General features: G+C 51.5%; 1 protein-coding gene across 1 annotated transcript in view; it reads left to right on the top strand.

The window, feature by feature from the left end:
* The window catches only part of LOC129703091 (1,4-alpha-glucan-branching enzyme-like), a 154278-nt gene that overhangs the window by 70062 nt on the left and 70136 nt on the right, over positions 1–14080 (top strand).

The raw sequence follows: 14080 nt of genomic DNA, 5'->3' as shown, positions 1-14080 counted from the left end.
GTGGTGCTGTGGGTCCAGGGTGGTGCTGTGTTGTGGGTCCAGGGTGGTGCTGTGGGTCCAGGGTGGTGCTGTGTTGTGGGTCCGGTGCTGTGTGGGTCCAGGGTGGTGCAGTGTTGTGGGTCCAGGGTGGTGCTGTGGGTCCAGGGTGGTGCTGTGCTGTGGGTCCAGGGTGGTGCAGTGGGTCCAGGGTGGTGCTGGGTCCAGGGTGGTGCTGTGCTGTGGGTCCAGGGTGGTGCTGTGTGTCCAGGGTGGTGCTGTGCTGTGGGTCCAGGGTGGTGCTGTGGGTCCAGGGTGGTGCTGTGGGTCCAGGGTGGTGCTGTGGGTCCAGGGTGGTGCTGTGCTGTGGGTCCAGGGTGGTGCTGTGGGTCCAGGGTGGTGCAGTGGGTCCAGGGTGCTGTGCTGTGTGTGCTGTGGGTCCAGGGTGGTGCTGTGGGTCCAGGGTGGGTGGTGCTGTGCTGTGGGTCCAGGGTGGTGCTGTGGGTCCAGGGTGGTGCTGTGCTGTGTGTCCAGGGTGGTGCTGTGGGTCCAGGGTGGTGCTGTGCTGTGGGTCCAGGGTGGTGCTGTGTGGTCCAGGGTGGTGCTGTGCGTGTGTGTGGTCCAGGGTGGTGCTGTGCTGTGGGTCCAGTGTTGGTGCTGTGCTGTGGGTCCAGGGTGGTGCTGTGGGTCCAGGGTGGTGCTGTGGGTCCAGGGTGGTGCTGTGTTGTGGTGTCTGTGTGGTGTCCAGTGTTGTGGTGCAGGGTGCTGTGGGTCCAGGGTGGTGCTGTGTGGTCCAGGGTGGTGCTGTGCTGTGGGTCCAGGGTGGTGCAGTGGGTCCAGGGTGTGCTGTGGGTCCAGGGTGTGCTGTGGGGTCCAGGTGGTGCTGTGTTGTGGGTCCAGGGTGGTGCTGTGTGTCCAGGGTGGTGTGCTGTGGGTCCAGGGTGGTGCTGTGTTGTGTGTCCAGGGTGGTGCTGTGGGTCCAGGGTGGTGCTGTGCTGTGGGTCCAGGGTGGTGCTGTGTGTCCAGGGTGTGTGCTGTGGGTCCAGGGTGGTGCTGTGTTGTGGGTCCAGGGTGGTGCAGTGGGTCCAGGGTGGTGCAGTGTTGTGGGTCCAGGGTGGTGTTGTGGGTCCAGGGTGGTGCTGTGTGTCCAGGTGGTGCTGTGGGTCCAGGGTGGTGCTGTGCTGTGCTGTGCTGGTCCAGGGTGGTGCTGTGTGTCCAGGGTGGTGCTGTGGGTCCAGGGTGGTGCTGTGGGTCCAGGGTGGTGCTGTGCTGTGTGTCCAGGGTGGTGCTGTGGGTCCAGGGTGGTGCTGTGCTGTGGGTCCAGGGTGGTGCTGTGGGTCCAGGGTGGTGCTGTGGGTCCAGGGTGGTGCAGTGTTGTGGGTCCAGGGTGGTGCTGTGGGTCCAGGGTGGTGTGTGGGTCCAGGGTGGTGCTGTGTCTGTGGTGGTGCTGTGTGTCCAGGGTGGTGCAGTGGGTCCAGGGTGGTGCTGTGCTGTGGGTCCAGGGGTGTGCTGTGTGGGTCCAGGGTGGTGCTGTGCTGTGGGTCCAGGGTGGTGCTGTGCTGGTCCAGGGTGGTGCTGTGGGTCCAGGGTGGTGCTGTGCTGTGGGTCCAGGGTGGTGCTGTGTGTCCAGGGTGTGGTGTGGGTCCAGGGTGGTGCTGTGGGTCCAGGGTGGTGCAGTGGGTCCAGGGGTGGTGCTGTGCTGTGGGTCCAGGGTGGTGCTGTGCTGTGGGTCCAGGGTGGTGCTGTGTTGTGGGTCCAGGGTGGTGCAGTGGGTCCAGGTGGTGCTGTGCTGTGGGTCCAGGGTGGTGCTGTGGGTCCAGGGTGGTGCTGTGGGTCCAGGGTGGTTGCTGGGTCCAGGGTGGTGCTGTGCTGTGGGTCCAGGGTGGTGCTGTGTTGTGGGTCCAGGGTGGTGCTGTGGGTGTGCTGTGGGTCCAGGGTGGTGCAGTGGGTCCAGGGTGGTGCTGTGTTGTGGGTCCAGGGTGGTGCTGTGGTTCCAGGGTGGTGCTGTGCTGTGGGTCCAGGGTGGTGCTGTGGGTCTTGTCCGGTGCTGTGCTGTTGGTCCAGTACGGTGGTGTGCTGTGGGTCCAGGTTGATTCTGTTCTGTCAGTCTAGGTTGGTGCTGTGGGTCCAGGGTGGTGCTGTGCTGTGTCCAGGGTGGTGCAGTGGGTCCAGGGTGGTGCTGTGTTGTGGGTCCAGGGTGGTGCTGTGCTGGTACACCCATTACTGGGAGACTGTCTGGGAGACTGTCTGGGCCTGGGAGACTGTCTGGGCATGGGAGACTGTCTGGTCGTGGGGAACATTGTACAGGGACGTGGGGGTGAGGGCATACGGTGGTGAAGATGGTGAACCGTGGACAGGGTAGTGAAGGTGGCATTGGGCACAGTCAGGGTATTGAGTACAGGACAGGTCATGTTACAGATGTACAAGACGTTGGTGAGGCCACATCAGAAGAGCCGCTCACAGTTCTGCTTGCTCTGCTGCAGGAAGGGTGAACGGAAGATTGACAAAGGGACTGGAAGAGGCTGTATAGGTTGGGACAGAGGAAGCTGAGGGGTGATATTGTGGAAGGTTATAAAGTATGAGGGACATAGATGAGGTGAATGTTCACAGAGCCATGGTACAATGCAAGATCGTCCACTGTAAGGGACACAGTGGGGGCTGGACTCAAATAAACCAGAACCCAGTGAAACAGTTAACGTTATAGATCAAAGATCTTCACCAGGGCCATTAATCTCAGCTTTCAAACCACTGCAGGGTTTGATTGTGAACGGCCTGAGCTCTTGATGTGGGGAGGAGTGGGAGGTGGCGTTGTTGCATCATGACAGTTCTTCATGGATTGTCACGGTCGTTATGTTGCCACTCTCGCCCCCAGCTCCAGGATTAGTGCAGGAAAGTGGTGCTGACGTAGCGAATGGACAGTGAGAGAGGGATGAGTGGCCGGCTGGTAGTTCCTTTGTTGCTGTCCTTCTCACCCTTGCTGCCTGAGCTGCTGGGTATTGCTACGGCTCAAGATGGCGGCTTGTATTGTCAAGGACCCCCCCCGTGTGTGCTCCCTTCTGACCGCTGTCCGTGGGCAGGGGGTACACAAGCCTGAAGCCCCCACACCACGAGGGTCAGGAACAACTCCAGTCATCGTTGCTGACTGTTGCACCATTGTAATGTTACTTCACCAATGCAACAGTACGGACCTTGTGCTACCTGCATCACCTTCTCATTTTGCATCTTGTTCTATGTCATTTGTTTTACACATTATCCTATATTTCAGTCCTGTAACAGTTGTTTGTGCCTGAGTGTCTGTGTGTGAAGCTGCTGCAAGCAATATTCTGATTGTAGTTCCACCTCCCCGTGCTTGTGAAAATGACAATAAACTCGACTAGACTCAGTTATATTACAAAATGAAAGCAACAAGTTAGCCCAGCTCCAGTCCAGTTAATGAGCTGTTCAGGTTAATGAATAGGTGTAGATTTATCGACAGTTCACATCAGTACCATTCTTTATTCCTGTTATCACCCTGCATCTGCCCGACCATTTGATGAACTAACTCCCTCTGCACTCTCCACTGTTACATCCATCCTGAACTAAACTTATTCTAGTTGTTCTTAAGTCTTTTAAATTTGAACTCTTTCAGATCTAACGCTCCACCCACCAGCCGAGGCATTCACATACAGTCTCCTTGCCTTTCAAAACAAAATGCCTGACAAAGGGTCTCGACTTAGATAGACAAAAATGCTGGAGAAACTCAGCGGGTGAGGCAGCATCTATGGAGCGAAGGAATAGGTGACGTTTCGGGTCGAGACCCTTCTTCAGACTGATGTGAGTTATTTCTTAAACACAAGGGTCTCGACTTGAATCGTCACCCATTCCTTCTCTCCAGAGATGCTGCCCCCCCCCCGAGTTACTCCAGCATGTCCAGCAACCAAAGAGTAGGAGTGAATGGGTCCTTTTCAGAATGGCAGGCAGTGGCGAGTGGAGTGCCGCAAGGCTCGGTGTTGGGGCCGCAACTGTTTGCCATATATATTAATGATTTGGAAGAGGGAATTTGGAGCAACACTAGCAAGTTTGCGGATGACACAAAGCCGGGTGGCATTGTGAACTGTGAAGAGGATGTTAGGAGGTTGCAGGGTGACCTGGACAGGTTGAGTGAGTGGGCAGATGCCTGGCATTCAATGTGATCATGGCTGATCATCCCCAATCATTACCCCGTTCATGCCTTCTCCCCATATCCCTTGATTCCGTTAGCCCTAAGAGCGACAATATATCAACTCTAATCATAAATAAGTCTGGATCTTGTGGGAAGATACTAATTTGGGGTGGAACCAATTAAAACCTCATTCAGATACGGAGATAAAATTGGGAGCCGCAGTAATTGAGTAAGTCCACATCTGATGTGTGGGTGGTTTAGATATCGGCTGCTACAAGCAAGAGGTGGGGAATCCTGGCTGATGAGAGACTTTGTGAATATTGTTAAAAGGAGTAAATCAGACGGGGTCTGTAAGAAAGCAGGAAATAACTCAATCAGGGAACTGGGGGGGTGGGGAGGCAGGAGGGGCCATGGAACATCATTGGCAAATTGGATTAAAGAAAATCCCAAGACCTTTTATACGCACATTGAAAACAAGAGGGGAATTTGGTAGAGGGTAGATCACACAAGTACAGGAGGGGAGACACATAGTGCTGGAGTAACTCAGCGGGTCAGGCAGCATCTGTGGAGAACATGGATAGGTGACGTTTCACAGAGTGCTGGAGTAACTCAGCGGGTCAGGCAGCATCTGTGGAGAACATGGATAGGTGACGTTTCATAGAGTGCTGGAGTAACTCAACGAGTCAGGCAGCATCTGTGGAGAGGGAATGGGTGACGTTCTGGGTTGAGACCCTTCCTCAGACTAGGTTTCTCTGGGCATGGCCCAGCGGTGGTTTCACGAGTTTCCCTGGTGAGGTGATGGAAGCTGCAAGTGGTGGCGTTCCCTACATCACTGCCCTGTGCTGGAGGCTGCTGGTGTGTGATGGAGTCGATGCGGTGGGGGTGGGTGAAGCTGGTTTGTGTGTTGGACTGGGCTACATCATTAACACTTGGACACAGCTGTTGCCAAAGCTGGTGTCAGGATGCTGTCTCTGGTGCATCTGTAGGAGTTGGTGAGAGTTGTTGCCAAACCTCCTCCTGAGAGTCGGGGGAGAGGGAAAGGAGAGATGTTATTGATGCGTGGAGTCAGAAACTCTCTCCTTGTCACAGTGATGGCCCCGGTACATTTTCAATTCTGTGGGGTGCTAATCTTTGCAGGAGTGATGTGGATGGTGTAAATGTCATTTTAAATCCAGAATTAGCAGGCAGATTGTTGAACTTGTGTGTGAACTCTGCGGAATAATCCTTCACTTTCCCCGGCTTCCAGCTGGTGAAGTCAAGGTGCGGCCAATTTCTGCAGGGTTGGCCTTTTAAACTTACACGTTGCTGTTGACATCTCACAGTCTCCTCTACCCCGTCCCTGGACTCCAGTCTGTCCTTCTCTCTCCCTCGTCCCAAGTGTCAGTGGTTATGGGGAGAAGGCAGGAGAATGGGGTTAGGAGGGAGAGATAGATTAGCCGTGATTGGATGACGGAGTAGGCCTGATGGGCCGAATGGCCTAGTCCTGCTCCTATCACTTATGACATGAACATCAGTCTCTCTTTCACCACTAGTTCCCATCCCCACCCCTCCCTTTTCTCCTCCCCCCCCCCCACCCCCACACCCCAGCTCATCCTGCCTTGGACTCCCATTGTGCCACCCCCGTTACCCCACACCCCCCGCACTGAACACCTTCACCAACTTCCACCTCCTCATCGATAATCATCTTTAAAAATAACTGGTGCCGTTCGGAGTTTGCACTGGGATTACTGAATTAGTACTCAGATCATCGAGCTTTTTGCAATTTACTGCCATTTATATTCTTCAACATGTTTGCCAAGTGAACAAGTCAGAACGCAGACTAATTTATGCAAATAGAATAGTCCATCGCCTGAAATATAGTGGAGCGTGGGATCACTGTCGATTAGGAAGGTGATGCATCACGCACGCACACATCGTGTAGTGGAGCTGATCATCTGGTGTGGGCATCAGACACTGCAGATGCTGCAAGCCCCAGATAAAACTAACTGGGCCAACCTCATTCCCCTCGGGTAGCTTGCTGCCCAACCATGTGGACAGTGGATTCCCCACTGTCCCCTCTCTGCCCCCTCTCTGCCCCCCCCCACTGTCCCCTCTCTGTCCCCTCTCTGTCCCTCACTGTCCCCCCCTGTCCCCCCCCCACTGTCCCCTCTCTCTGTCCCCCTCCCTGTTGTCCTCCCCCACTGTCCCCCCCCCCCCCCTGTCCCCCCTCCTCTGTCCCCTCCCCTGTCCCCTCTCTGCCCCCCCACTGCCCCCTCTCTGTCCCCTCTCTGTCCCTCACTGTCCCCTCTCTGTCCTCCCCCCACTGTCCCCCCCCTCCCTGCCCCCTCTCTGTCCCCATGCCCGTGTGCACATTTACCCCACCACCTCAGTCACCCTGCTACCTCTCCCTCCCATCCAGAGGCCCACAGTTCCCTTCCAGGTGCCTCACCGTGCATCTTCTCTCCTTATCTCACATCCTTTTGTCTCCTCATCTCTTTGTCCACCCGTTTGCTAATCACCCCCCCCCCCACTTCACCCTGTCTCCACCTATCAGTGTATTAGTCTGAAGAAGGGTCCCGACTCAAAATGTCACCTATCCATATTCTCCACAGATTCCGCCTGACCCGCTGAGTTACTCCAGCACTCTGGGATAATTAACCCTGATGGTCTGTAGTATTTTGAGCCTTGGAGGCTGAGGAGAGACCCAATAGGAGTTTACAAACTTATGAGAGGCAGAGATAGGGTGGACAGTAGCAACCTCTAGAGGACAGAGCTTTATGGTGAGAGGGGCAAAGTGTAAAGGAGATGTGTGGGGCAGGTTTATTACACAGAGGGTGGTGGGTGCCTGGAACTTGCTTGAGGCAGATACCATAGTGGTTTTGTATAGGTGCGTGGATACGGAGGGATGTGCATCACGTGCCGGCAGAGTAGGTTAGTTTAACGGCAGGGACATTGTGGGCCGAAGGGCCTGCTCGATGCTGTACCTGGTGCTGTTTTTGTACATTAGTGTTGCAGGTTCCAGTAGGAATAGGCGACTGCAAGATGAAGTGAACACCTCACTGTGGGCTGAAGGGTCATCGAGAGATTATCTCTCCTCAACATTCCTCCTCGTGTTAGTTGAGGCATTCCTTACCGTTGTATCACAAATCAGCACCTTTCTGGATCAGGCTCTCTCTCCCCCTCCCCCTCCCCCTCCCCTCCCCCGCTCCCTCCCCCCCTCCCCTCTCTCTCTCTCTCCCTCTCCCTCTCCTCTCTCGCCTCCCCCTGTCTGTCCTGTGTGTGTCCGTCTCTCTATCACTGTCTCTCTCTCCCTCTCCTTCCCCCCTTTTCCCCCCCCCCTCTCTCCTCTCTCCCTCTCCCTCCCCTCCTCCCCTCTCTCCCCCCCTCCCTCCCCCTCCCCTCCCCCTCTCTCTTCTCTCTCTCTCCCCTCTCTCCTCCCTCTCTCCCCCCTCTCTCTCCCCCCTCCCCCTCCCCCCTCTACCCCTCCCCCTCTCCTGCATCTTGATGAGAGATGGTCCATGTAACATTACATTCTCCGTCCTATCTCAAACTGCAAGCTTGATGCTTTAAAAAAAAATAAAACTCTTCAATGTCACAAGTTTGTGAAAAAATCCTGTGGCTCATGTCCCTGGAGATGAGGATTGCCGTCTCCTTCAAGACCAATGTAGTCATTCCACACTGGCTGTATTTATATTGATTTAATGTAAGTAACTTTCTCTTCTTCAATACTGATGAGTACTGTGTTTTTGATGAATCCATCTTCATCCTGGGAACATTTTCTGCAAGGTAATTGCTGTAATTTGGGAAAGTTGCTGCAGCAGCATAAATTCGAGTTGGAGTTTGGAGGTGGTTTTTGGGGAGTTAGCACAGCTGGGACTGACTGGGTTTCTGAGCTGAGCTCTTATTACTGTGATGGTCTCTCATGTACAGAGCTGCTTATTGCAGTGGAGATGGTTGTTAGCTGTGCTGTAACATCATTGCATAGGCTAGAGGCAGGGAAAATGTTCCCCATGTTGGGGGAGTCCAGAACCAGGGGCCACAGTTTAAGAATAAGGGGTCGGCCATTTAGGACTGAGATGAGAAAAACATTTTCACTCAGAGAGTTGTGAATCTGTGGAATTCTCTGCCACAGATGGCAGTGGAGGCCAATTCACTGGATGTTTTCAAGCGAGAGTTAGATTTAGCTTTTAGGGCTAACGGAATCAAGGTATATGGGGAGAAACATAGAAATTAGGTGCAGGAGTAGGCCATTCGGCCCTTCGAGCCTGCACCGCCATTCAATATGATCATGGCTGATCATCCAACTCAGTATCCCGTACCTGCCTTCTCTCCATACCCCTTGATCCCCTTAGCCACAAGGGCCACATCTAACTCCCTCTTAAATATAGCCAATGAACTGGCCTCAACTACCCTCTGTGGCAGAGAGTTCCAGAGATTCACCACTCTCTGTGTGAAAAAAGTTCTTCTCATCTCGGTTTTAAAGGATTTCCCCTTTATCCTTAAGCTGTGACCCCTTGTCCTGGACTTCCCTAACATCGGGAACAATCTTCCTGCATCTAGCCTGTCCAACCCCTTAAGAATTTTGTAAGTTTCTATAAGATCCCCTCTCAATCTCCTAAATTCTAGAGAGTATAAACCTAGGAGTATCCAGTCTTTCTTCATAAGACAGTCCTGACATCCCAGGAATCAGTCTGGTGTGAACCGTCTCTGCACTCCCTCTATGGCAATAATGTCCTTCCTCAGATTTGGAGACCAAAACTGTACGCAATACTCCAGGTGTGGTCTCACCAAGACCCTGTACAACTGCCGAAGAACCCCCCTGCTCCTATACTCAAATCCTTTTGCAATGAGTACTGGGATACTGATTGTGGATGATTAGCCATGCTGGGCGGAAAGATAAAGCATCCATGATTGAATGGTGGAGTAGACTTGATGGGCCGAATGTGATTTATGAACTTCATGTGGGATCACATTGGCCGGAAGATTAATTTATCAAATTGTTCTCCACATTTACTAGTACCTATTAAAACATGAAGGTTATCCTAGGGAGTGTTCACACTGGGCCTGTATCTCACCAACCCTGGGCAGACCACAGGGTGATGAAGCAAGCCAGGTAGGTTCACCCCTGCCCGTCCTGGACAAGGGACGTGTAAAGAGACGGTGAAACCTGTGGTCACAGCTGAGAGATCAAAGGTTGTTGCTGAGAATTGTGGTGTCATAAACAAGGAGAAAGTATTTCAGGAGCTGACCAGAGGACTATGGGTGGTCTGCAAGTTGGGTAAGGGGAGCATGAGGAGATATAAACTTGGCTCGTTGCCGTTTGGAATGCACGACCTGAAGATTAACTTAAATGTGAAAGATATTTGACGGACTGAGGATTGCAGTGATCCGGGGAAACACGATGAACCGTTCCTTCCCAGACTCGGCCCTGGTGCAGCGGGCGGCTGGGCACAGTGTAATTATTGACCTCCCTGGGGCAGCGCGCATGCACTCAACTCCTCCACAGATGTTGCCTGACCCGCTGAGTTCCTCCAGCACTTTCTCCTTTCATTCCTCTCTTTCATTCACTCCGTCTCATTACTGCCAAGTGCTGAGCTGCTCGGATGCACAAGACTGATCCGTTTCCACAAGAGCCAGCGCCATTAATGAGAGACTGAAGCCTAGAAAACAACCGGGAGTTATGCGGGGGAGAGGACCATCCATAATCAAGTCAAACTCAAGTACAATAGACAGTGTTTGGCCCCCGCCCGGCGGGCCAAAGAAACGCTTCAAGGACAACATCAAGAACAGTCTGAAGCAATTCCACATCACATCGATCAACTGGGAGCACCATGCACTGGACAGGCGGCGCTCCTGGAGGAAATCCGTGCAGGAAGGAGCTGCACGTCACGAAACGGAACTACGCCGTGTCGCAGAGACAAAGCGAGAGAGAAGGGGGGGTCGACAACTGCCAACCACCGCCAGTCTCCACTGCCCACCTTGCACCAAGGTGTGTGGCCTCTACAGACATCTGCAGACCCACAAGTGGACCACCCTATGGTCAGTCTACCCGTTTCCAGTGACCGCCCATGATGAAGATGACCGAGTGTAGAATACAGTTCTCAGCATTGTAGCGCATCAGTTCCACCGACAAAGTCCAATGTCCACAACGGGGTCGAGGTGAATGGGACCGTGCCTGGTGTACAGCTGCAGGGAAGTTGCAGACTTCATCAGCTGACACCATGGTTATGTCTCTGTCACTTGTCTGGGCTCCTCTGGTAGCAGCTGCTGGTGCTCTCCCACTGAGAGACCAGGACAGCACTGGGTAACACTTCCACCAGCCAGATCCCTCAGGCAAGTACCATGCTGACCGACAACATGTTGCTGTTCCCTCTACACCAGGAAGTGCCTTGCCACAGAGCAGAAGCAGCATCATCACCAGAGAACACCAGTTGTAGACCTAGGTGTCTCCTCAAGCAAAGCCCAGCGCTTGAAAAGGGAATAAATAGAAAGAGCTGCATTTCATCAGCACAGATGTTGGCCTCCTGATGTGTGTGTGTGTCAGTAATGTCCTTCAGTCTCTCACCTGAACAGCCACGAGCCAGTGGCCAAAGCAGGGTCTCAACCTCAAACTTCACCCATTCCTTCTCTCCACAGATGCTGCCTGACCCGCTGAGTTACTCCAGCACTCTGTGAAACGTCACCTATCCATGTTCTCCACAGATGCTGCCTGACCCGCTGAGTTATGGTGCAGCAGCATCTATGGAGCTAAGGAAATAGGCAACGTTTCGGGCCGAAACCCTTCTGGAAATAGGCAACGTTTCAGGCCGAAACCCAGAAGGGTTTCGGCCCGAAACGTTACCTATTTCCTTAGCTCCATAGATGCTGCTGCACCCGCTGAGTTACTCCAGCACTCTGTGAAACGTCACCTATCCATGTTCTCCACAGATGCTGCCTGACCCGCTGAGTTACTCCAGCTTTTTGTGTCTGTCTTAGAAGTAATAATATAGTATTTATCTTCACTGGGACCTCAGGTCTCCTGTGTACAAGCAGACAATATTGATTATTCATTATGGTGTTAGCATAAATTGAGGTCAGAGAGAGAGAGATTGTTGAAATAAGATAACATCCTGTCCATTCAGTAGCTTTGTGTTGAGGTTGTGGTTAATGTGTACTGCTGTGGGACAATCCAGGGGTTAAGGGCCTGTCCCACTTGGCGATATTTCCCAGCGACGTGACGTAGTGGCAGCGTGTTGCCGTATTGACGCACGGTGCCTCCACAGGGGTCGCAACATTTATTTTGTTGCCGCTGGGTTTTGAAACGTTCAAAATCTTTTGGCGATCCTAATACGTCAGTCAATGAATAAACCGCCGTGGGACAGGCCCTTCACTGTGTGTGGATTATCAAGTGGTTGCTTCTCACTTCTTGCTGCTTCAGAAATGTCCTGAAACATTGGAGTGATTTCAGCCACAGCGCTATGCCCCAGAGGGTGGCTGGTGTATGGAGCGACTGGGCTGCGGAGTGCTGGAGTAACTCAGTGGGTCAGGCAGCATCTGTGGAGAACATGGATAGGTGACGTTTCACAGAGTGCTGGAGTAACTCAGTGGGTCAGGCAGCATCTGTGGAGAACATGGATAGGTGACGTTTCACAGAGTGCTGGAGTAACTCAGCGGGTCAGGCAGCATCTATGGCGCTAAGGAAATAGGCAACGTTTTGGGCCGAAACCCATAAGGGTTTCGGCCCGAAACGTTACCTATTTCCAGAAGGATTTCGGCCCGAAACGTTGCCTGTTTCCTTAGCTCCATAGATGCTGCTGCACCATAACTCAGCGGGTCAGGCAGCATCTGTGGAGAACATGGATAGGTGACGTTTCACAGAGTGCTGGAGTAACTCAGTGGGTCAGGCAGCATCTGTGGAGAACATGGATAGGTGACGTTTCACAGAGTGCTGGAGTAACTCAGTGGGTCAGGCAGCATCTGTGGAGAACATGGATAGGTGACGTTTCACAGAGTGCTGGAGTAACTCAGTGGGTCAGGCAGCATCTGTGGAGAACATGGATAGGTGACGTTTCACAGAGTGCTGGAGTAACTCAGTGGGTCAGGCAGCATCTGTGGAGAACATGGATAGGTGACGTTTCGGGTCGAGGCCATTCTTCAGACTGGTTTAGAGGGATATGGGGCTGAATAGTGTAGATGGAGCTTGGTGGGACTAGTGTAGATGGAGATTGGTGTGGAGCAAGGGCAGGAGGGAAAACTCGAGGTGTGATTGAAGATTATTTATTGTCCTATGTACTGAGAATGACATAATTAAATTCTAACTTGCAGCAGCATAACGGGTCTGTAAACACAGTACTCATAGATAACATAATAAACAAAACAAAAATCAATAAATTTTAAAAGCACTCGTGCAGCAAGCTCCATGTCGGTAGTGCAACCAAAACACTTCTTAGTTTTGTAGTGTTCAAGAGTATAATGGTTGCTGAGAACAAGCTGTCCTTCAGCCTGGAGCTCACGGTTTTCAGTTTCCTTCTTCCCCATGGTAGCAGCGAGATGAGAGCGTGGGTCTCTGATGATGCTGGCTGCCTTATTGAGGCAGCACCTCCTGTAGATCCCTTCGATGGTGGGGAGGTCGGGAGGTCAGTAGGTGATGGACCCTCGATGGTGGGAGGTCAGTATGTGATGGGGCGGGCAGTGTCCACCACATTTTGTAGTCTCCTTTGTTCCTGGGGCTTCACGTTGCTGAACCAGCCTGTGATGCAACCTGTCAATATGGCCTAAATCTGTGGAGGTTGAAGGGAGTATTTTTCGATAGACTGGGACCTGGGTCAATAGCAGTTCAGCGAACCAGTATTGAATGTGCAGGAAGAGTTCAGAAGTTCTAGGAGCTGATTTAGACCATTCGGCCCATCAAGTCTACTCCACCATTCAATCCTGGTTGACTTATTTTCCACCTTCTCTTCTCATGTGCAAGAACAGATGAGCAGAGGTGGGGTATTTATACAATCCCATTAACACAAGTACAAACTAAAGAATCAGCCCACAAGTGCATTCAGTTACAGGGAGAGGTTGGAGAAACTTGGATTGTTTTATATGGAGTGTCGGAGGCTGAGGAGAGGCAGACAGTTGGGACGTGCCGTAAACCAAAGGTGGTTGAATAAGTTAGGTCTTTATTCTCTGGAGCGCAGAAGGTTAAGGGGGGACTTGATAGAGTAGCAATGTTACAACATTTTGAGATTTAAAAAATCAAGTCTGTAATTTATCCCATCAGACAAAGCATAAAAAGAAGTTTAATTTGGCACCTAATTCACTTTCATATCTCAAGTATTTAAAAAGTTATGGCCATTTTCATACTCGGAAATTAGCATCTTGTTCCCTATTGATTTTCTATGGACATAACAAAAAAGCTGTGATCGTGGACAGTCAAAAGCACATAACCTTCTTAAGAATTGAGAGAACTGAATGAAATTTTCAGTTATCATAGATTGAACCATTCTGAAACAAATATAAAATAATCTTACTCGGATGACCTGAAATTAAAGCATATAATTAGTTAGTTACCCACTTGTAGCTAATTTCAAACTTCAATTACTAGATCTAAACATCTATCCATTTCTTAATAAATGATTAACATTTTTAAATAGCCTAAGTGTCCAAATAATATTCACAAATAATTCACAATAAAACATGATTTTTAAATCTCATTTACATTAATTTATAGGCCAAATGGAAGGAATTTAGTGTTCAATTGCTGTGAATTAAAGTCCATTTTAAATCAGCTTTCTAGAGGGTTCCTGTGGAACGCGCTGGTTTAGAACGTTCACATTGCGGTAGATTTTTAAACTATTATAGCACTTAGGAAAAACTCGTAAAACTAATAATAGCTCATGTGAGGGAACCTATTTTCGTTAATAATTAACTAGGCTGAACAAACTCGATTTGAACAGCCTAGAGAAAATCGCGTTTTAAACCCATCCCCCTCTAAACGGCGCCAAAATCGAGCACTCG

The sequence above is a fragment of the Leucoraja erinacea genome, chromosome 13, assembly GCF_028641065.1.
Source record: "Leucoraja erinacea ecotype New England chromosome 13, Leri_hhj_1, whole genome shotgun sequence".
Taxonomy (NCBI): domain Eukaryota; kingdom Metazoa; phylum Chordata; class Chondrichthyes; order Rajiformes; family Rajidae; genus Leucoraja; species Leucoraja erinaceus.
The sequence above is the reverse complement of the archived record's forward strand: the minus strand, read 5'-3'. Positions and strand labels throughout refer to the sequence as shown.